Here is a 22,634-nt window from a genome sequence, read left to right on the forward strand (position 1 = left end):
ATTGGGTTTCCTCGTCTATGAGTGTGAAGTCGCCCAAGCAAATACGAAGAGACATGGAGTCAATTGGTTCTAAAAAGAAACTCCTCAAATTTGCAAACTCTTTCCCTATTATAAAACGTCTGTCTTCTGAAAACCCTGTAATTTTTATTGGTTTGAATGGTTTAATAAGGCAGAAGCTATCTGGATTTTTAGAAGAAAAGACACAATCCTGGAAAAAATAACACAAACCTCTGCCCCTCAAAGTTTTAAAGCCCTGATGCTTTTCATTTGCTAGCAACGTTTCATGACTGACTCGATTTATTATTTGTGGAAGAATTTGAGTTGACTTTTTGACATACTTTTTAATGTTTGTAAATAATTTTCGAAATTGTAAGCTGAAAATCTTGATAACAGACCAATTGATTCAACACTCTCCGTTAGATGTAGTAAATGATGAACGTTATGAGTAACACTGGAATCCCCGAATATAGTCGAGAAATTTTCAACAAATAAAGATAACATATTTTTTGCAATTCCCATATTATCTAAATATGATTTGGGGCAAAAGAGCATCCTATACGCACAGAATAGAATCAAAAATTGATAATGTAAGTCACCATGAACATTGTCTTTCAGAATAAGGACCCCTGTATATAACAGAAATTGGCGAAACTCAGTTGCCTTCCAATTTGAGATTTCATCGAACGATCTGGGCTTACGGGCGAATTCCTTCGTTATGAACGGTGCTAGAGAGACTAAAAATTGTGACATATGTTTCTTTTTAAGCTTTTCAACTTTTATATTTATATCGTCTTGTATAATTCTTTTTAAAAAGTTTCGCATTATCCCCAAATCCACCAAATGCATACTATCTATTGCTACTTGGCTTATCATTTTTACACCAATTTTTTCTAGTGGAGTCTTTGAATTCCTAAATTTCGGGACATGATGTGTTTTATATCTTCTGGTTAAAAAGTCATTGTCAGTTACCAAATTTCCAGGCACAGAAGAATATACCATTACATGGTTTACTTTAACCCCGATTTGCGTACACTTGCTGCAACCATGAGAAGCTGAATGATAAGGTGTACTGCAAACAAACGCTTTCGCGGGAGCGTCACACACAATTGACCTTATCAGAACTTTTAACAATTTGCCACCTAGTTCAATGCCATTTTCTAAGATATTCTCCATTTCCGTAACAAAAGGATTTAAAAATTCCGAAACATCGTTTGGCTTTTTATTTCCAACATATATACCGACAGGAAAAACACAAACAGTGCTAAAATCAACTAGCCGCACCAATATTAGCCACAATTGAATGCGAGAGCTTCTGAATAATGGCAACCCATCAATGTTGATGTCTATATAAAAGGTGTCAATTTCTTTAAATATGTATGCATTTTCTCCAATTGCTTTCTCAAACCAACATGGCAATAGAGTCCTGGTGGAATGGATTTAGTAACAGCGATGTCTCTTCTTTTGGCATAGAGTGTTTCGGCGCTTCTTGGTACATCTAGATTCTCTTCTTGTAAAATACTAAGAAGGCTGTCAAATGCTCTACGTGATGGTCTAAAAGTAGTAAACCATTCCAGGATTTTTTCCTTAAAGGAACGCTGCAGTTTGCCTTCAACTGAATTTCCACTATCTACATTCATAGCTCCATCTGAACAATCACTTTCCTCACATTCACACTTAGTAGGCAAACTCCCTATATCGCCAACTCCACTTATGCTAGTACCGCATTCCTCCACAGAGGATTTTAATGGCCCTGCTTCATCATTACTAGAAACTGGTATAAACAAAGTCCTAGCGTACATTTCCCTTTGCTTCTTGAAAAGTCTTCTCATATTACGTTTGCTACTCATTGTTACATGCATTTTCAACTCACCAAAATCGCAAAACACCACAAAATTTATATTTTTAATTTTATTTTTTATTTTTTATTATTTTTATAAGGCACGAGCAAAATTTTTCCACTTTTCCGTACACGCTTGATAATTTAGAATGTATACTGAAAAAGTTAGATGTGTATACACAAGCCGTTTATTGATTATTGCGCTTGCCAACGATAGATCGAAAAAATGTAGTCGGCTAATATGCTCGTCCGCGCTCGTGTTATGTTTTTCTTAAAACAGCTGTTGTTATATTACAACTATAACAAACTTTTTATGGAATAGCCACAATATTTTCTTTTCCAAATAATATATAAAGCTTTACATGTAAAACCACCAATGCGGTAACAACAGAAAGCAAATCTATAGGTTGAATACAGCAGCAAAGGCATAAAGCAAAGCAACGCGAGCAAAAAATTTACATGGATCGCCTTTCTGCGTTGATTTTAAGGGCGAATTAATGGTGGCTTATAACCATAAAGCGATAACCAGATAAAACAGCTGATCACACCTACCTTATGCAAATCAATGTAATCGAGTTAGCGTTATGGTATGGCACCATTAATCGATTACATTGATTTCCATAAGGTAGATTAGTTCAGCTGTTTTATCTGGTTATGGATTTATGGTTATAAGTCACCATTAATTCGCCCTTTAAACTATGAAACGTCTTGCTGCTTTAATACAAGCACAGATTTAGCTGCACTACACTACGCGCCAAAATCTTCTTTGCATGCATTCTTATGGACAAAGTCCAAAAAGTGTAGCACCGTTGCCGCTACATGTCGCGCATGTAAGTCCGCCTTACTTTTATTGACGACATATCTGTACTGTTTTCATGCATACAAATTACAATCGCCTTTTAAATGAAATTTCTATACAAATTTTTGAACATCAAATTTTTTTCACTGAACTGGAACTAATTTACACACAGTCGTATTCTTAAAATTTTGAACAGTATACTTTTACGGGAACACAAAACTTAATGGTTTAAGGTAATATAAGGCAGCGCGTAAAGTGTAGAAATGCTTACTTATATCGCACAAATAACCTACCCAGATTGCGCATTCACAAGTTCAAAATTGCTTCGTTCTGCGCAACTACGCCACATTTGCCTACTTAAGCGAATGAAAGAAAGAAAAAAACAAGAGCTAAAGGAAAATGACGTAATAATTGCCCATAAAAAACAGCTGAACTAATGTTTACATGCGCAATGCGTCACCTTCTATAATTCCATCATGCATATATCGCTATATCGAAATCGATAGTTTCGTTTATCGACGATCTTTTGTCATCGCTGTAAATGTCCATATATGCAAGACGAGAAAATAGCCAATTTTCAACGGACCATTGTTTACTATATAGTTTGGCAGCTTAAGTAGAGGTTATGTTGCGAATAGAGTGGAAGGCAGTGGACTAGGCAGTCGAATGTCATATAATGAAGGAATGGTGTTCGGAGATTTTTCAAAGTTAAAAAAAAAAATTATAAAGCTTTAACATAAATAAAACTATTGTTTTAATAACAACAAAAACGCCATATATATTCTGTATACATAAATTTGTAAGGATTATCTCACTTTAAAATTTGAATTAAATAATCTAAAGTTTTTTTTTGAAACTGAGTCGAGAACTGTGCGTGTGAATGTGCCAATTTTCACCGATCAGCTGTTAGTTGCGCTACTTGGTAAAATTTACAATGCAACGGACTCTGCAATTAGCGGAGGTGAAATCTTCTGAATTGGCAAAGATATTGGATGCTTAGAATGCATGTCATGAACGCGATGTTGAAGAATTAAATGAACGTTGGGAAAAGAAGGCAGCAAAAGCAGAAAGATCCATAGTTCAGCTCCACCAAAACAAGCATCACCAAAGCAACCGGCTGCCAATGTTGCAGTAATGGGCAAGAAAATAAGCACTTGCACATAACTGAGATAAAGCAAATTGAACCGCGTGTACGCCATGCTATTTCCAAGTTATTTGCCATCGAAATCAAACGTTTTCAAATAAAAATCAAACTGAAGAGAAAAATATTTGTTTGAAACGTGGATATGAACTTGCGCGTAAAGTCCTACAACAGCGACAAACCGAAGTGGAGCTATTAAAGCAAGCTATTCTAGCTGAACGTGAACATATCGCAGAAGTGCTAAACAAAAAAATGCTGAAGCGCATACGATGATTGAAACTGCCATATTACATAAATGTGGTGATGAATTATTAGCAAAAAATCAACATGCTGTTCAACTATCTAAAGAATTAGAAGAACGGCAAACGCAAATCGAAGCCGAGCGTAATGATGCAATGGGAGGAGCAAAGTAAACATGTCGATGCTATAGAGAGTGAATGGAAAGATAAGGTACAAACTTTGGAGCGAGCGCACCGAAAGGCGTTGACAGCATGGCAAAAGAAATACAATTCAGCAAAACATACAGCAGCGAATTATAAGCGTTACGCTGAAGATAAAGAAACACATATGTTGCGAGAATATGATGGACTTAAAGCAGAATATGATGTTTCACTGACAAAGATCAAAACTCGTATGAAGGATACCCTGGAAAAACGGAATCGTGAGATGAGGGAAACTATAGCTGCAATAGAGAAACATCATGAGTTAGGTTATGACAAAGAAAATAGAAAATGAAATTAAGAGCTTCATTCTGTATTACGAACGATAGTTCAATCGATTGATTCGCCTCCAAACGATTGCGTCTAGCAATGGTATTCTTCGGACTTTACGTTTCTTACTTTATGTCAAACAGGAAGGCGAAAGCAACTATCAAATGATATGTTACCATCGTTTACAATAGTGCAAATATACTGGCGATTCGTCATATAGAAAGGAGCCCTAAATAATTGTTTTAGACAGTGGATACGAAGGGCATTTATCGTACATTTATTTTAATATTAGTTTATAGTCTTGCTAGTATCATAATGTTCAAATAAATTCTTTTTTTTTAAAGCTGAAATTAACGGGTAAATTTTTATGATCTTGAAATTTAATGGTATGTTCATCTTATACATTTGTAAATTTTAATGAGTTATAGACGCCTTTCAGAATAATTTGTTTACATTGATATGTTATATTAATCTATTGCATCGACAAACAACAATACATAAAAAATAAAATAAATAACATAAATTTCGATAGACACAAACTCTTTGATTTTATCTTCGGATTCGCGTTCCAAAACAAGTATTTTGATACCTCTCCAAAATTTTAGGACGTGTATTAAGGGTGTCTTACGGCCTTATAGTAATACCTGTGTATGCATATTACAATTAAGTTGATGTATATTGAACTAGAGAGATATTAAATTAGATAGATAATCATTTTGTAAACTAATTTATCTATTGAGGGGCCACGGACTTTTGCCATTATTATGCAGCTGTCGGCATAAGAAATGATAGTAACTCCTCCTTTATAGTTCTCCTTGATTTTGAAGTTTCGTTCCTAAACTTTGCGACAGTCCTAGGAAACTTGCTGTTTCAACAGGGGTGGACCATAATGAGACCCGTTGGTTCCACACTACAATTAAATAGATGGTTGGTGTCATGTAGGGACGCACTGTAAGCAGGACATACATTTTGTTTGTCGGGGTTGATTCTGGGTAGGTAAGAGTTTAACCTGTTACAGTATCCAGATCGAAGTTGAGCTGGAGTGACGCGCGTTTTCCTACGGATAGCGCGTTCCTCCTCTGCTAGTTCTGAGTACTTTTCTTCGAGTACCGGATTCGCCGGGAAACTCCTGGCATAGAGGTCCGACGCCTGTTTGTGGATATCATCCAGGAACTGCTTGTGCTTTTTAGCATCATACGACTGTGTTCTCGGGTGCCGCATTTCCTTATAAGGCTTACGGATATGGCCTTTTGTGGCCACTAGGCGGTGTAGTCTCATTAATCAGATGTCGGTTTGGATGGCCAGTTTGTGGGTATTTAAGAGAAACTGTTTGGTTAGCATTTTATTTCTCTCACTAATGGGGAGTACTCTCAACTCATAGTATAGATGGTGTTCTGGGGACATAGGAAGACAGCCCATAGCGATTCTGAGGGCAGAATTTTGGAAGGCCTTTATTTTCTTCCAGTGAGTAACCTTTATTTAACCTTGGCGACCATATCGGGGACGCATATCATGCCGGCCACTTGCTTTGTAAGTGAAAAGGCGTTTGTCTTTACCCCAAGTGTTGCCGGCAAGACGTCATTCCCAAGATTTTAGGGTATAAGACAGTCGGTAGCATAGTGCCATCGACGTGGATGTTCACAATGGTCGACATTTGGTACGTCCATGTTGTAAAGAAGGTCGCGGAGGGTTAAGTCGGTGATAATGCCAGGTTTCGCGAGGCGAAAAAACTGGAGAGATAGGGAGGTAGCTTATTCTGTTACAAAGCTCATCGATCTGTGCGCCTGGACCTGTGGCCATTATTTTGCAGTCATCGGCGTAGGAAGCGATAGTGACTCCTACTGGTGGTGATATTTGAAGAAGTTAATCAAAAGTGGCACCCCTTGTATAATAATTCTCTGGTTTGATGTTACTTTCCTGAATTGCACCGATGCTTGCCGATCAGACTTGGAGGAAGGGGAGACCCTTCTTCCATTAACATGCCGTGGTTGACCATATCAAAAGCTTTTGAACGAGCCAGTCATGGTTAACAGGACAAGCAGCACCAGCACCGTTCTATGATGAGTGTTAATGGAGTTCAGTAGTCTTACGGAAGTCTGGATAACCGAAGAATTTCGTTTAAATGAGTTACTGACTGAAGGGATAATATCGGTAGATACTCGTTGGGTTTCCGGTTTTTGGTATGGGGTTTATCCTTGCCATTCTCCGTTATTTTGGAATGGCAAGTGCTTTTAACGATAAGTAGAAAAAATGTGCGAGGCTGCAGATGCCCTCATGGTCAAGGTGTTTTGGCATCGGCATAGGTATTCCGTCTGGGACGTTTGGGAATTCTAGTCGATTAAATCATTCAACTCCTAACTAGTATGAATAACATCACAAAGTTATAGTCAATAAACTATTCTAAAACTGACTAGTATGATGAATGCCATGAAATTCTAGTCAGTTAACTACTCATACACTAACTAGTATGAACCACAACAAAAAACTATAGTCAATGAACTACTCAAAAGCTGATTAGTATGATGAACGCCACAAAATTCTAGTCAGTTAACTACTCATACACGAACTAGTATGAATCACACCACAAAATTATAGTCAATGAACTACTCAAAAGCTGACTAATATGATGAACGCCACACAATTCTAGTCAGTTAACTACTCATACACTAACTAGTATGAATCACACCACAAAATTATAGTCAATGAACTACTCAAAAGCTGACTAGTATGATGACCGCCACACAATTCTAGTCAGTTAGCTACTCATACACTAACTAGTATGAATAGCGCCACAAAATGTTAGTCAATGAACTAGAATGTTCGCTGACTACTTTGGCTTTTGACTGCAGGGTATTGTGCCAGCGTACATATGTATTTACATATGTACAATAATCACCCCTATTATGGTTGTTGTAGAGTTATCTACTTGTAACAAATATACTTGTTATATTTTAAATTTCTTATTATTAGATTATTTATTTTTAATTATCAAAAAATGAAAATATTTGAAGTCATCAAAAATATCTTTTAAAAAAATAAAGTTTTAAATATATTAATCAAAATTAAATTGAAAATTATTATTTTCTATAATAAGGGGAGTAAATATAGTGTTAACTACTTTGTACTCTTTACTTTAATTTTTTCAATTATAATTTAAATTAAAATTTTAAACCTTTTAACTTTCAAATTTATTTTAAGATTATTTTTATATTTTAACAATTATTTAAATTTACTTATTTTTTATATAAAATTAAATATTTTATTTAAATTGTTAACTCCCTTTCCAAAAAAAATCTTAAATATTTCCTAATTTTCAAATTTTCCATTTTTTTTTTTTCATATGGTTCTACGTTCACCAATACGAACTCGTAATTTTACAAATTCAGAAAATCAAAATATCAAAAATACAAATAACATCATGACTCACAATACAACTCAAAATTCTAAAATTAATACAACACAAAACAACATCTCTAATACAACACAAAATACTTCAACACAAGATAACTTTACAAATTTTCCTTCTACTAAATCTATTAAATTACCACAATTTTGGCAAGATTGTCCTGATGCCTGGTTTTTGCTTGTTGAAGGACAATTTGAAATTAACAATATCAATGATGATAATTTAAAATTTCAAAATATTCTAATTACTCTTCAACGAGATACTATATCTAAAATTTTAGATGTTATTAACCCTCCTCCTCTTTTTAATAAATATGGTACAATCAAAAAAATTCTATGTGAAAGATTTTCTCTTAGCGAAGAAAAACGATTAGAACAATTATTTTCAAAAACTGAACTTGGTGATCATTCACCATCTGAATTATTCAGATTTATGAAATCACTTATAGGTTCTGATTCCATAGTTAGTCAAGAATTAATCTTTAAATTGTGGATTCGTAAATTACCACAAGAAATACAAATCCATTTGACTTCCAATAATAATCAAAACAGAGATGAAATTATTATTTTAGCTGACAAACTTTTTGATTTAATCAATAAACCTCATTCTTCCAAATCTCCTGTAGTCTCAAGTATAAATAATAATATTTTAGAACAATGCGTTAAAAATTTAACTGAACTAACCACGGCTATTTTTCAAAATTTAAATAAAATTTCTAATGATATTAATCAATTACAAATCCGTTCAAGATCTAAAGATAGAAATAGATCTAAATCTCGAAATTTTTCAGGATCAAGAAATTTTTCAAACAATCGTAATTTTAATTCACAAACAACTATTTGTTGGTATCACAAAAAATTTAAGAATAACGCTCTCAAATGTATACCCCCATGCAATTTTAATCAAAATCATAATTCAAATTACGAACAAAATTTAAACTGAAACGATCCATTATGACGGTGACGGATAATGGAACTATTATTAAACCTACTCGTCGCCTCTTCATATTTGATAAATTCAACAAACTTAATTTTCTTATCGATACCGTTGCAGTTGTATCAGTTATTCCCTTTTCTAAATTTAAAATTTATAAAAGAAATTCGGATCTTACTTTGACTGCAGCAAACGGTTCTTCAATTGAAACTTTCGGTACAAAACTACTTAAAATTGATTTAGGTTTAAGAAGAGATTTTGAATTTCCATTCATTATTGCGAACATTGATACACCCATTTTAGGAGCAAACTTTTTAGAAAAATTCGGAATTATTGTCAATATTAAAAATAAAGAAATAATGGATTCTACCACAAAAATTAAAGTTGCTGGATCTTCTGGATTTTCTGATATTTTCTCACTCAAAATTCCTATTGTCGAAAATAAGTTTTCAAAATTACTTAATGAATTTCCATCTATTACCTGTGAACCAGATTATACTAAAAAAGTTAAACACCATACAGTTCACAGGATAGAAACAAAAGGTATTTTACCATTTTCGAAACCCAGACGTCTTGATCCAATCAAACTTAAAATTGCTAAAACTGAATTTGAATTTTTAGTTAAAACTGGTATATGCAGACCCTCAAATTCTCCTATTGCATCTCCATTTCATCTCGTTCCTAAAAAAGAACCAAATGATTGGAGACCTTGCGGAGACTATCGAAGACTTAATTTTATTACTACACCAGATCGGTATCCTTTACCACATATTCACTGTTATCGACAAAAAACTACGGCCGAGCAGTAAGCAATGCCTAAGTCGCTTGGTATGGAGTTCTGGCTCGTTTATTTATTAACATTAAATTCATACACATACGCATATATTTCACATGTACTTATATCATTACTATTTGAAGTTTCTCTTCTCATTTCCATACATGCAAACTTGAACATTCATATACTATGTCATTTACTAAATATTTACTAAAAACTAACTGTAATGTCAGGCCACTTTGACCGGCATAAAAATCATTTTCACTTGTGCAGTGAGTTACAGTTGCAAAAATATAGCGAAAGAATACAAAAATTTTAAAGCGCTCACGCTGCTAAATAAAAATTGTGTTTTCTTTTCTCATAAAAAATAGTTCGACTGTCGCGCTTAAAAATACGCGCAACAAATCTTTAAAACTTTTCTATTTACGTTTATTAAGTTCGCGAACCGACTATTGATAAAATCCGGGAATCTTAGCTATCATGGTAAATGAAGAAAAACAATCAACAGGCAATAATTGCCAAAAGTGTGACGAAACGGATACAGAGAGCATGGTCCAGTGTGACTCCTGCGACGCCTGGTACCACTTTCACTGTGTCGGAGTAGATAGAAATGTGGCTAACGTAAGCTGGAGTTGTGAAAACTGCCAGACCAATACACCAACCACCAACGCGCAACCCGTTTCTTCATCATCGCCAACTGCCGAGCAAGGTAACCGGCACGTGCATTTTTCACCGTTGCCAACAACAGCAAGTACTTCGGAATCAAGAGCTAATCCGCTACTAATGTCAACAGCTACCCCAGTAATTTCCACCATCACCGCTGATTACACTCGACCATCAGTGTCAACGACGTTCTCCACTTTGGGTCATACAAACTAGAATTTTGGCATTAATACCTCAGTACAAGCACTGCAGCCGCCATCTAGTTCAATGCTGACGTCACAGCATAATCAAGCAGCGCTGTTAACGCAGCCGCTACAATTCGCATCGACCAGCGCCGGCATCTCTGCAACTGGTATACCGTACAATCAGCCGAAAGCATTTCCACCCATGCGGCAGGTAGATATGCGAACGTCTCAAGGCCTGCAGGTGCCATTATACACCGAAATGTGTAGGAATCTGCAGCTTGAAAGATTGGAAGAAGAAATGAAAATTCAGCAGTTATACTTGGATAACAAATACAAGATTCTCTCGCAATGTGCTGAGTCGCCTTCTTCAAATGTTTCAAGTTTACTGCCCATCCACGGACCTACACCTGGACAGTTAGCAGCGAGGCAAGCTATCCCCAAACAGCTTCCGGTCTTCAACGGCGACCCCGAAGAATGGCCGCTGTTTATTAGCAGCTTCGAAAACAGCACTACTGTTGCAGGGTACAATGATGCTGAAAACTTAATTAGATTGCAAGCGAGTCTTAAAGGTAAGGCGCGAGAGATGGTGAAAAGTAAGTTATTTCTACCAGCAATGGTTCCAGAGATCATAAAGACCCTTAGAATGTGTTTTGGTAGACCTGAGCATATCCTTGAGCGCGCAATAAGTAAAGCTCGAGCCTTGCCAGCACTTAAAGATAAGCTGGAAGGCCTTATTGAATTTGCACTTTGCGTCAGAAACATTTGCGCTACAATGGAAGGTTGCCAAATGCATACGCATATGCATAACCCGCTGCTAGTAAAGGAGTTAGTTGATAAGCTTCCCAATAGCCAAAAGTTGAATTGGGCAGTCCAACCAAAAGACGACACGATTCCCGTCGTGAAACAGTTCAGCGAATGGCTATACCATCTAGCCGAAGCAGCCAGTACTGTCGTATCTCTTGCACCAACTAAAAGCAATGCTACGGTCAACACGCACACAATCGACGCAAACCCGTCGCATTCTATAGCAACTCATAATGTACCAAAGGGTAAACAATGCATAATATGCAAAACCTCTGCCCACAAAGTGACTCAATGTGACGTTTTTAGAAGTCTACCACTCCAACGTAAGTGGGAGGAAGTGAAAGCAAAGAGTCTGTGCCGCCAATGCTTGAATCCGCATAGACGCAAATGTACTTTAAATAAGGTTTGTGGAGTAGATGGCTGCACTATAAAACACCATCAGTTATTACATAAAATGAGTCACGATAAAACCAGTGCCGTGAGTACAAACGTGAATAAACCCTCTGACGGACAGATAAACGCACACAGCAGTGATCGCGAACAAATGCAACCACTCTTCCGAATCATTCCAGTTAAAATTTATTCGGAAAACAAAGTAGTGGAAACATTCGCATTCTTAGACGAAGGTTCATCCGTGACACTAATGGAAAAGAGAATTCTAAATGAACTTCGTTTGGAAGGTGAACGAGACCCTATTTGTCTAAGGTGGACAGGCAACACAACTCGTGTTGAAGAAAATTCTGTAAGAGCTGCTGCAGAAATTTCCAGTGTGAACGATGACAGAAAGTACACTTTGAAAAATATACACACTGTCGACGATCTGGATCTTCCAGCTCAGTCAATCGATGCATCCGCGAGGGTGCGCCAATATCCATACTTAGCAGGATTGCCAATTGTATCATACACGAATGTGAAGCCCTCATTGTTAATCGGTGTTGACAACTGGAAACTGGCAATTCCTCTCAAAACCAGGGAAGGAACATGGTTCCAACCCATAGCGTCAAAGACGCGTTTGGGATGGACATTACAAGGGTGTAATTCAAGACAAATTGGCGAATATCGACTAAGCGTTCACACGTGCGATTGTCAAAAAAGATACGACGAGTTACACGAGAGTATGAAAGAATACTTCTCATTAGAGTCATCCAAACCTACTCAGCTGCTATCGGAGGAGGATACTAAAGCCGTAAGTATTGTGAGAAATACTTGTCGAAGGGTCGACAATCACTTCGAAGTTGGGTTGCCATGGCGAAACTCAGATGTATCGCTACCAGATAGCTATGCTTATGCTATGAAGCGATTACTATGTTTGCAAAGAAAATTCGATAAAGACTCCGTGCTAAAATCAAACATCCAAGCGGAGATCAATAACTTGGTCACAAAAGGTTACGCAATAAAGCTTCCCCAGACAGATACTGCTGTTGCAAAGGATAAAATATGGTACCTGCCTATCTTCATTGTAAAAAATCCAAATAAGCCTGGTAAGCTTCGAATGGTGTGGGATGCTGCAGCGAAGGTGAACGGAGCTTCACTCAACGACTTCCTGCTGAGTGGCCCAGACTTACTTAACCCGCTCGTTACTATTTTATTGTCTTTCAGATTGGGAAGAGTTGCTATATGTGGCGATATTGCGGAGATGTTTCACCGCATCAACGTTCAGGACAGTGACATGCATGCTCAGCGATTTTTGTGGTGCGACGACGGCGATGATCCGCAACAGCCAAGCATTTATGTCATGAAGGCGCTGACCTTTGGCCTAAATTGCGCGCCATTTATTGCTCACTACATACGCGACAGGAATGCTGATGATTTTAAGCACGAACTTCCTCGTGCCGCAGAAGCCGTTAAAAGAAGTCATTACATGGATGATTTTATCGACTGTGGAGACGACGATCAATCCGCGCTAGAGTTAGCTCAACAAGTAAAACGAATTCACAAGGGTGCTGGCTTCAATTTACGCGGCTGGTCTTCAAATTCAGAATTCGTCGTAGAGCAGCTCGAAAATGATCCTAGCTCAATTCAGTCCGTTAAGGAATGGGGATCAACCACGAAAGTTCTCGGTATGTTTTGGGATCCCATAAGCGATAAATTTAAATATATTTTCAGATTTGCAAGACTTCAACGAGACGTCGTTAACGAACGGATCACACCTACGAAAAGAGAGGCCCTCCAAGTTCTAATGTCGATATTCGACCCTCTCGGATTTGTCTGTTGCTACACCGTGGGGTTGAAAATCTTGATGCAAGATGTGTGGCGTTCTGGAATCGCCTGGGACGACCCGCTGCGTGACAATCTAATCAACAAATGGAACCAATGGAAGACCCTTATGCCATAAATAACAGCTGTCGAAATACCTCGATGTTATTCGTTATTGCTGAAAGACGCTGAAGACGTTCAGCTTCACACGTTCGTCGACGCTGGCGAAAATGCGTACGCTGCAGTTTGCTACTTACGTGTATCCAAGGGAAACGACGTTGAGGTTACTCTCGTGGCCGGCAAGTCTAAAGTCGCGCCACTAAAACCATTATCGATACCCAGGTTGGAGTTACAGGCAGCGGTAGCAGGCACTAGACTGGCGAACATGGTAAGCAACGCACAACGTATTGGCATAAGATCTAAATATTGGTGGACTGATTCGAAGACGGTGCTAAGATGGATGCGAATGGATCCTAAAAACTTCCACCAATTCGTCATGCACAGAATAGGCGAAATTCAAGAGGCATCAAATGTAAGTCAATGGTTATGGGTTCCTTCGAAGTATAATCCAGCCGATTTAGCTACGAAAATAACTGGACATCATGACTACCACCTATGGTATACCGGCCCGGATTTTTTAATGTCGAATGCGGAAGCTTGGCCGCAGTGCGAAGAATCAACCCTCAAAGAAGGCGACGACTCGGAAGTAAAACACTACATATTGCATATGAAGCAGACACCTGCTTTTAACCTACTACTCAATGTGGATCATTTCTCAAGCTGGGAACGCTTATATCGAGCTGTGGCTACGTTCTTATTATACATCGACCGCTTATACTCAGTTGTTCAGGCAAAAGAGCGAAAAACAGCCATCGATGTTGATATGATTCATCGAGCTCAACGTATCCTAATCAGGTATGCTCAGTCCACAGATTAACGTGAAGAGATATGCTGTCTCAAAAGCGGTAAGACAATTGAAAAATCAAGCAAACTCTTTACCCTGAATGTTTACCTAGATACGGACAGCATAATACGATGCCAGAGCCAAACTGAACACTTAAATAACCACGAAAACGTAGCAGTGCTGCCGAACTCTCATCATATAACTTTCTTAATCGTTCGTTGGGTCCACGAAAAATTTCATCACCAGATGCATGAGACAGTAATTAACAAGATTCGTGGTATGTATTTTATAAACCGACTGAGAGCATTGTATAAGAAGGTACGTTGGGAATGTCAAAAATGTAAAAACGCTAGTACTATGCCACAACCGCCACAAATGGCAACACTGCCAGCGGCAAGGATCGCTGCATTTGAGAGGCCCTTCACATATGTTGGTATTGATTATTTTGGTCCCTTATTCGTCGCCGTCGGTAGAAGGCGAGAAAAAAGGTGGGGCGTTATATTCACGTGTTTAACGTTACGAGCTGTGCACATTGAAGTCGCTCATAGCTTAGATACCAGCTCTAGTGTCATGGCAATACGTAATTTCGTATCTCGGCGCGGGTATCCAAGGGAGATATTCTCGGACAATGGCACCAATTTTAAAGCGTCAGAGAAGATCATCTGCGAAAACCTCAAAGACACGGATTGGGCTGCTGTAGTATCTTCTTTCGAATGAAGTAAAATGGAGATTTAATCCACCAGGTACCCCTCATATGGGAGGCGCATGGGAAAGGCTCGTGCGATCAGTCAAGAAAGTGCTATTTGAGATACTACCGTCAACAAGCTTTACCGACGAAAGCCTGCGGAGTGCCCTGAGCGAGGTCGAATTCATACTAAATGCACGACCACTTACATTTGTTTCCTTGGAAAGTAGTGACGATGAGGCTCTCACCCCGAATCATTTGCTGATTGGGTCATCGGATGGCTACAAGCCAATAGGTAGCAACACCCTTAGTCTGCGGCAACGTTGGCAATTGACTCAGCAGTTTGCCGACCGTTTTTGGCACCGATGGGTGCGGGAATATTTACCAGTAATCTCTCGACGTACCAAATGGTTTGTGAAAAAACGCCCGGCATGTGTTGGTGATATTGTAGTAATTGCAGACCAAGACCTACCGAGAAATAGTTGGCCAAAGGGGAGAATCGTGGATGTTGTAAGAGCAAAGGACGGCCAAGTCAGAAGTGCTATGGTAGCGACTAAATCAGGAATACTTCATCGACCGATCGTAAAAATAGCAATATTGGATGTCGGTACTGAACAGAGTAAACAAACTCTAGAAAGCTCGTTTACGGGGGCGGGAGTGTTACCGACAAAAAACTACGGCCGAGCAGTAAGCAATGCCTAAGTCGCTTGGTATGGAGTTCTGGCTCGTTTATTTATTAACATTAAATTCATACACATACGCATATGTTTCACATGTACTTATATCATTACTATTTGAAGTTTCTCTTCTCATTTCCATACATGCAAACTTGAACATTCATATACTATGTCATTTACTAAATATTTACTAAAAACTAACTGTAATGTCAGGCCACTTTGACCGGCATAAAAATCATTTTCACTTGTGCAGTGAGTTACAGTTGCAAAAATATAGCGAAAGAATACAAAAGTTTTAAAGCGCTCACGCTGCTAAATAAAAATTGTGTTTTCTTTTCTCATAAAAAATAGTTCGACTGTCGCGCTTAAAAATACGCGCAACATTCACGATTTAACAATTTATTTAAAAAACAGACAATTTTTTTCCAAAATTGATCTTGTGCGTGCCTACCACCAAATTCCAATGGCAGAAGAAGACATTCATAAAACTGCAATAACTACCCCTTTTGGAATGTTTGAATTCGTAAGAATGCCTTTCGGTTTACGAAACAGTGCTCAAACTTTCCAACGCTTTATTAATGAAGTATTTTCTGATTTCGATTTTGTATTTACATACATTGATGACATTCTTATTGCCAGTGATAATGAAGATCAACATATAAATCATTTAAAATCAGTTTTCAAAAGACTTGAAGAATATAATTTAAATATCAAACCTTCAAAATGTACTCTCGGTGTAAATAAATTAAATTTTTTAAGTTACGAAATTTCAGGCGAAGGTATTAAACCATCTTTAGATAGAATTGAAATCATAACAAATTTTGAAAAACCAATTTCTATAAATAAATTACAAAAAATTTTAGGTATGATAAATTACTATCACAGATATATTAAAATGTTAGCAACAGAACTTAGTCCTCTGCATGAAATGTTAACACATGCAATTAAAAACAAACTCAAACAATTAAATTGGACAAATGAAACCACAACAGCTTTCGAAAATGTTAAAAAACTTTTTGCTAAAAATACTTTACTTACACATTTCGACAAAAATGGTACTTTATCATTAGCAGTAGATGCATCAAATGTTGCTAATGGAGCAGTTCTTCAACAAACTAGCAATAATATACTAGAACCTTTAGCTTATTTTTCAAGAAAATTAACTACAACAGAAACTAAATATTCAACATTTGATCGTGAACTTTTGGCAATTTATAATTCAATTAAACATTTTAAACATTTTCTTGAAGGTAGAACTTTTACAATTTATACTGATCATAAACCTTTATTTCATGTTCTAAATTCTAAAGTAGATAGATCTCCTCGTCAACTACGTCATCTTGAATATATTGCTCAATTTACAAATGATATTCAATATATACGTGGAAAAGACAACATAGTTGCCGACACACTTTCCCGTATTCCAGAAATAAATGCAATTTCAACTCAAGATATAAATTTAGAAACTTTATATAAAGAACAACAAACTGATACATTTTTACAAAAAACCATTTCTGATCAAAATTCTAAAAATAATTTAAAAGAAATTCATATTCCAATTATTAATTTAAACATATGGTGTGATGTTTCTCTACAACCTTTTCGACCTTATGTTCCACATTCTATGAGAAGAATTATATTTGACAAAATTCACTCATTATCTCATCCAAGTATAAGAACAACTAGAAAATTATTTCAAAATAAATATTATTGGCCTAACATGCGTAAAGAAATTAACGATTGGACTTCATCTTGCATCAATTGTCAAAAATCTAAAATTTCAAGACATTCTAAATCTCCTATCCAAAAAATTCAAATACCATCAGGCCGTTTTGAACATATTCATATGGATATTGTTGGACCTCTTCCAGTTTCAAATGAAAATTCTTATATTTTAACAATTATTGATAGATTTTCACGTTGGCCTGAAGCTTATCCGCTTAAAGATATTTCAACAAATACTATAGTAAAAACTTTTATTCAAAATTATATACCACGATTTGGTATACCATTAAATATTACAGTAGATCAAGGTTCACAATTCACCTCAACATTTGTTACAGAATTAACTAAACTTTTAGGTTCTCATAAAATTCATACATCTCCTTACCATCCCCAAGCAAATGGCATGATAGAGAGATTTCATCGAACTTTAAAAGCAGCAATTATAGCATCAAACGACTCGGTTCATTGGTCTGACATTTTACCATTCATTCTACTTGGTTTACGAACTTCTATTAAAGAAGATTTAAAATGTTCATCTGCTGAACTTGTTTATGGCCAAACACTTAGAATACCTGGTGAATTAATTATTTCAAATAGTAATAAAGAACATAATTTTTCTAATGACGCTCTTCATAAAATAAGAGAATATTTTTCACTTGTTCGTTCTAAAGTTTTTCATCATAATAAAGAAAATTTTTCTGTTCCTAAACAATTAGAAAATTGTGAGTATGTTTTTGTTAAAGTTCTTCGTAAATCTAATTTAGAATCACCTTATGAAGGACCTTTTAAAGTTATCTCTAAGAAACATAAAACATTTACAATTCAATACAAAAATACTATTAAAAATATTTCAATTGATTTACTTAAACCAGCAAACATACTTATTAACACTAATTTAAATACAAATACATTAAGCAACAAAAAACAAAAAAAGGTTACATTTAATATTAATTAATAATTTGTTTGTTTCAAATTTTCTTGGAGGGGGAATAAGTAAATATAGTGTTAACTACTTTGTACTCTTTACTTTAATTTTTAAAATAATTTTAATTGAGTTTTCGTGTTAACTTAAAATTTTGAATAACTTCAAAAAAAGAAAATTCTAATTAGTTTGAAAATATTTAAACTCAAAAATAAACAAAAATAAATTTTTATATTTCAAATCGAAAATAAAAAATTTTTTAAAATATCAACATGAATGTTGATATAGTTGTCAATAGTGAGAAAATTAGTGTCGACGCTCTTGAATTGGTATCGGCATTGTCAATGTCAGGTGTTGATGCTGTTTGGGTATTGCCTAAAACAATTTTGAAGTTGCCTAAAACAATGTTGACGTGACGCGACACAAAATTTGTCAACATAGTTTTTGGTGACGACAAGCGCGGCAATACAGAATTCAGCTATTAAAAATTCAAAAAATAAGCTTTTTTATCCTTTTTATGCTCTTTATTTATGAATTTTTTATTAAATGTCGTAAAATAGTCAAAATAACCAGCAACAGAATTCTGGTAATGTTATGGGGCAGCAGTCGACTGCTAAAACACGTCCAAAAAACTCAGGAGAGGTATCAAAAGACACGTATTTACCTCGATTTTAATAATCCGAGGGCGGAAAATAAAAATTTTACTTGCGTTAGCAAATATTTGCAGAAAAAACAGTTGCAAGCTTTCAAGTGGTTCAGGTTTAGGTGTTTTGTGAATATTCAAGGATTTTTTATTTCCGCCTCCGGATTATTAATACCGAGGTCAATACGCGTATACTAAAGAGAAACGCAATCATCTACAATATATTCACTAATGTTCGTAAACAAATTGTGTGTATTTTACCCGTACACTAATAGATTTCAGCAATTATTTAGATCCACAAATTTTGCGCAAAATTTAATGTTTTTTTTGCTGTCTGATTACTTTCTGAATTTTGACGTCTGAAAATTGACTTCTGCAATTTTGATTTCTAAATTTCTGTTTCTGAGTTTTGACTTCTGAATTTTTGCTTTCTGAAAAAAGAGGTCTGAAATGTTTTCTGAAAAAATTTGTTTCTGAATTTATGGCGGGAAGCAGGTCTACTGGCTTAGAAGGTAATATGGAAGTTTTAAGTTTACTAGAAAATAAAAGTGATACAGTCATAGAGCTAGGTGTTGAAGATTTTGCTCCCGTACTTTTTTCAAGCCAAGCGGTAGACTTATAGCGTTTTAGCCTTAATAGAGTTACTCCTACCCCAGAAAATGTTCAACATTTATAGTGCATACTATAGTATTAACTACTTTGTACTTTTTACTTTAATTTTTAAAATAATTTTTAATTGAGTTTTCATGTTATACAATATATTTGGTAATAAACCAAATATTTATTTTATTTTTAAAAATTTATTTTTGTTTATTTTTGAGTTTAGATATTTTAATACTAATTAGAATTTTCACTATATTTACTCCCCCTCCAAGAAAATTTAAAACAAACAAATTATTAATTAATATTAAATGTAACCTTTTTTGTTTTTTGTTGTTTTATGTATTTGTATTTATATTAGTGTTAATAAGTATGTTTGCTGGTTTAAGTAAATCAATTGAAATATTTTTAATAGCATTTTTGTATTGAATTGTAAATGTTTTATGTTTCTTAGAGAAATTTTAAAAGGTCCTTCATTAGGTGATTCTAAATTAGATTTACGAAGAACTTTAACAAAATCATCTCACAATTTTCTAATTTTTTAGGAACCAAAAAGTTTTCTTTGTTATGATGAAAAACTTTAGAACGAACAAGCGAAAAATATTCTCTTATTTTATGAAGAGCGTCATTAGAAAAATCATGTTCTTTATTACTATTTGAAATAATTAATTCACCAGGTATTCTAAGTGTTTGGCCATAAACAATTTCAGCAGATGAACATTTTAAATCTTCTTTAATAGAAGTTCGTAAACCAAGTAGAATGAATGGTAAAATGTCAGACCAATGAACCGAGTCTATAATTGCTGCTTTTAAAGATCGATGAAATCTATCATGCCATTTGCTTGAGGATGGTAAGGAGATGTATGAATTTTATGAGAACCAGAACCTTTAGTTAATTCCGTAAAAATTTTTGAGGTGAATTGTGAACCTTGATCTACTGTACTATTTAATGGTATACCAAATCGTGGTATATAATTTTGAATAAAAGTTTTTACTATAGTATTTCTTGAAATATCTTTAAGTGGATAAGCTTCAGGCCAACGTGAAAATCTGTCAATAATTGTTAAAATACAACAATTTTAATTTGAAACTGGAAGAGGTCCAACAATATCCATATGAATATGTTCAAAACGACCAGATGGTATTTGAATTTTTTGAATAGGAGATTTATTATGTCTTGACATTTTGGATTTTTGACAATTGATACAAGATGAAGTCCAATCGTTAATTTCTTTAAGCATGTTAGGCCAATAATATTTATTTTGAATTAATTTTCTAGTTTTGCTTATACTTGGATGAGATAATGAGTGAATTTTGTCAAATATAATTTTTCTCATAAAGGTCGAAAAGGTTGTAGAGAAACATCACACCAGATATTTAAATTAATAACTGGAATATGAATTTCTTTTAAATTATTTTTAGAATTTTGATCAGAAATGGTTTTTTGTAAAAATGTATCAGTTTGTTGTTCTTTATATAAAGTTTCTAAATTTATATTTTGAGTTGAAATTGCATTTATTTCTGGAATACGGGAAAGTGTGTCGGCAACTATGTTGTCTTTTCCACGTATATATTGAATATCATTTGTAAATTGAGCAATATATTCAAGATGACGTAGTTGACGAGGAGATCTATCTACTTTAGAATTTAGAACATGAATTAAAGGTTTATGATCAGTATAAATTGTAAAAGTTCTACCTTCAAGAAAATGTTTAAAATGTTTAATTGAATTATAAATTGCCAAAAGTTCACGATCAAATGTTGAATATTTAGTTTCTGTTGTAGTTAATTTTCTTGAAAAATAAGCTAAGGGTTGTAGTATATTATTGCTAGTTTGTTGAAGAACTGCTCTAATAGCAACATTTGATGCATCTACTGCTAATGATAAAATACCATTTTTGTCGAAATGTGTAAGTAAAGTATTTTTAGCAAAACGTTTTTTAACATTTTCGAAAGCTGTTGTGGTTTCATTTGTCCAATTTAATTGTTTTAGTTTGTTTTTAATTGCATGTGTTAACATTTCATGCAGAGGACTAAGTTCTGTTGCTAACATTTTAATATATCTGTGATAGTAATTTATCATACCTAAAAATTTTTGTAATTTATTTATAGAAATTGGTTTATCAAAATTTGTTATGATTTCAGTTCGATCTAAAGATGGTTTAATAACTTCACCTGAAATTTCGTAACTTAAGAAATTTAATTTATTTACACCGAGAGTACATTTTGAAGGTTTAGTATTTAAATTATATTCTTCAAGTCTTTTGAAAACAGATTTTAAATGATTTATATGTTGATCTTCGTTATCACTGGCAATAAGAATGTCATCAAAGTATGTAAATACAAAATTGAAAACAGAAAATACTTCATTAATAAAGCGTTGGAAAGTTTGAGCACTGTTTCGTAAACCGAAAGGCATTCTTACGAATTCAAACATTCCAAAAGGGGTATTTATTGCAGTTTTATGAATGTCTGCTTCTGCCATTGGAATTTGGTGGTAAGCACGCACAAGATCAATTTTGGAAAAAAATTGTTTGTTTTTTAAATCAATTGTTAAATCGTGGATATGTGGTAAAGGATACCGATCTGGTGTAGTAATAAAATTAAGTCTTCGTTAGTCTCCGCAAGGTCTCCAATCGTTTGGTTCTTTTTAGGAACGAGATGAAGGGGAGATGCAATAGGAGAATTTGAGGGTCTGCAATTTTAAGTTTGAATGGATCAAGACGTCTGGGTTTCGAAAATGGTAAAATACCTTTTGTTTCTATCCTGTGAACCGTATGGTGTTTAACTTTTTTAGTATAATCTGGTTCGTAGGTAATAGATGGAAATTCATTAATTCAAAATGTATTTTCGACAATAGGAATTTTGAGTGAGAAAATAGAAAATCCAGAAGATCCAGCAACTTTAATTTTTGTAGAAGAATCCATTATTTCTTTATTTTTAATATTGACAATAATTCCGATTTTTTCTAAAAAGTTTGCTCCTAAAATTGGTGTATCAATGTTCGCAATAATGAATGGAAATTCAAA

At 35.0% G+C, this 22,634-nt stretch overlaps 1 protein-coding gene across 2 annotated transcripts in view; it reads left to right on the forward strand.

Annotated features, from left to right (window-relative positions):
* Positions 1–22,634, forward strand: part of Ccdc39 (Coiled-coil domain containing protein 39) — a 622,904-nt gene that overhangs the window by 5,035 nt on the left and 595,235 nt on the right. The window lies entirely within an intron of this gene.

Source organism: Eurosta solidaginis, chromosome 1 (assembly GCF_040869045.1).
Source record: "Eurosta solidaginis isolate ZX-2024a chromosome 1, ASM4086904v1, whole genome shotgun sequence".
Lineage (NCBI taxonomy): Eukaryota > Metazoa > Arthropoda > Insecta > Diptera > Tephritidae > Eurosta > Eurosta solidaginis.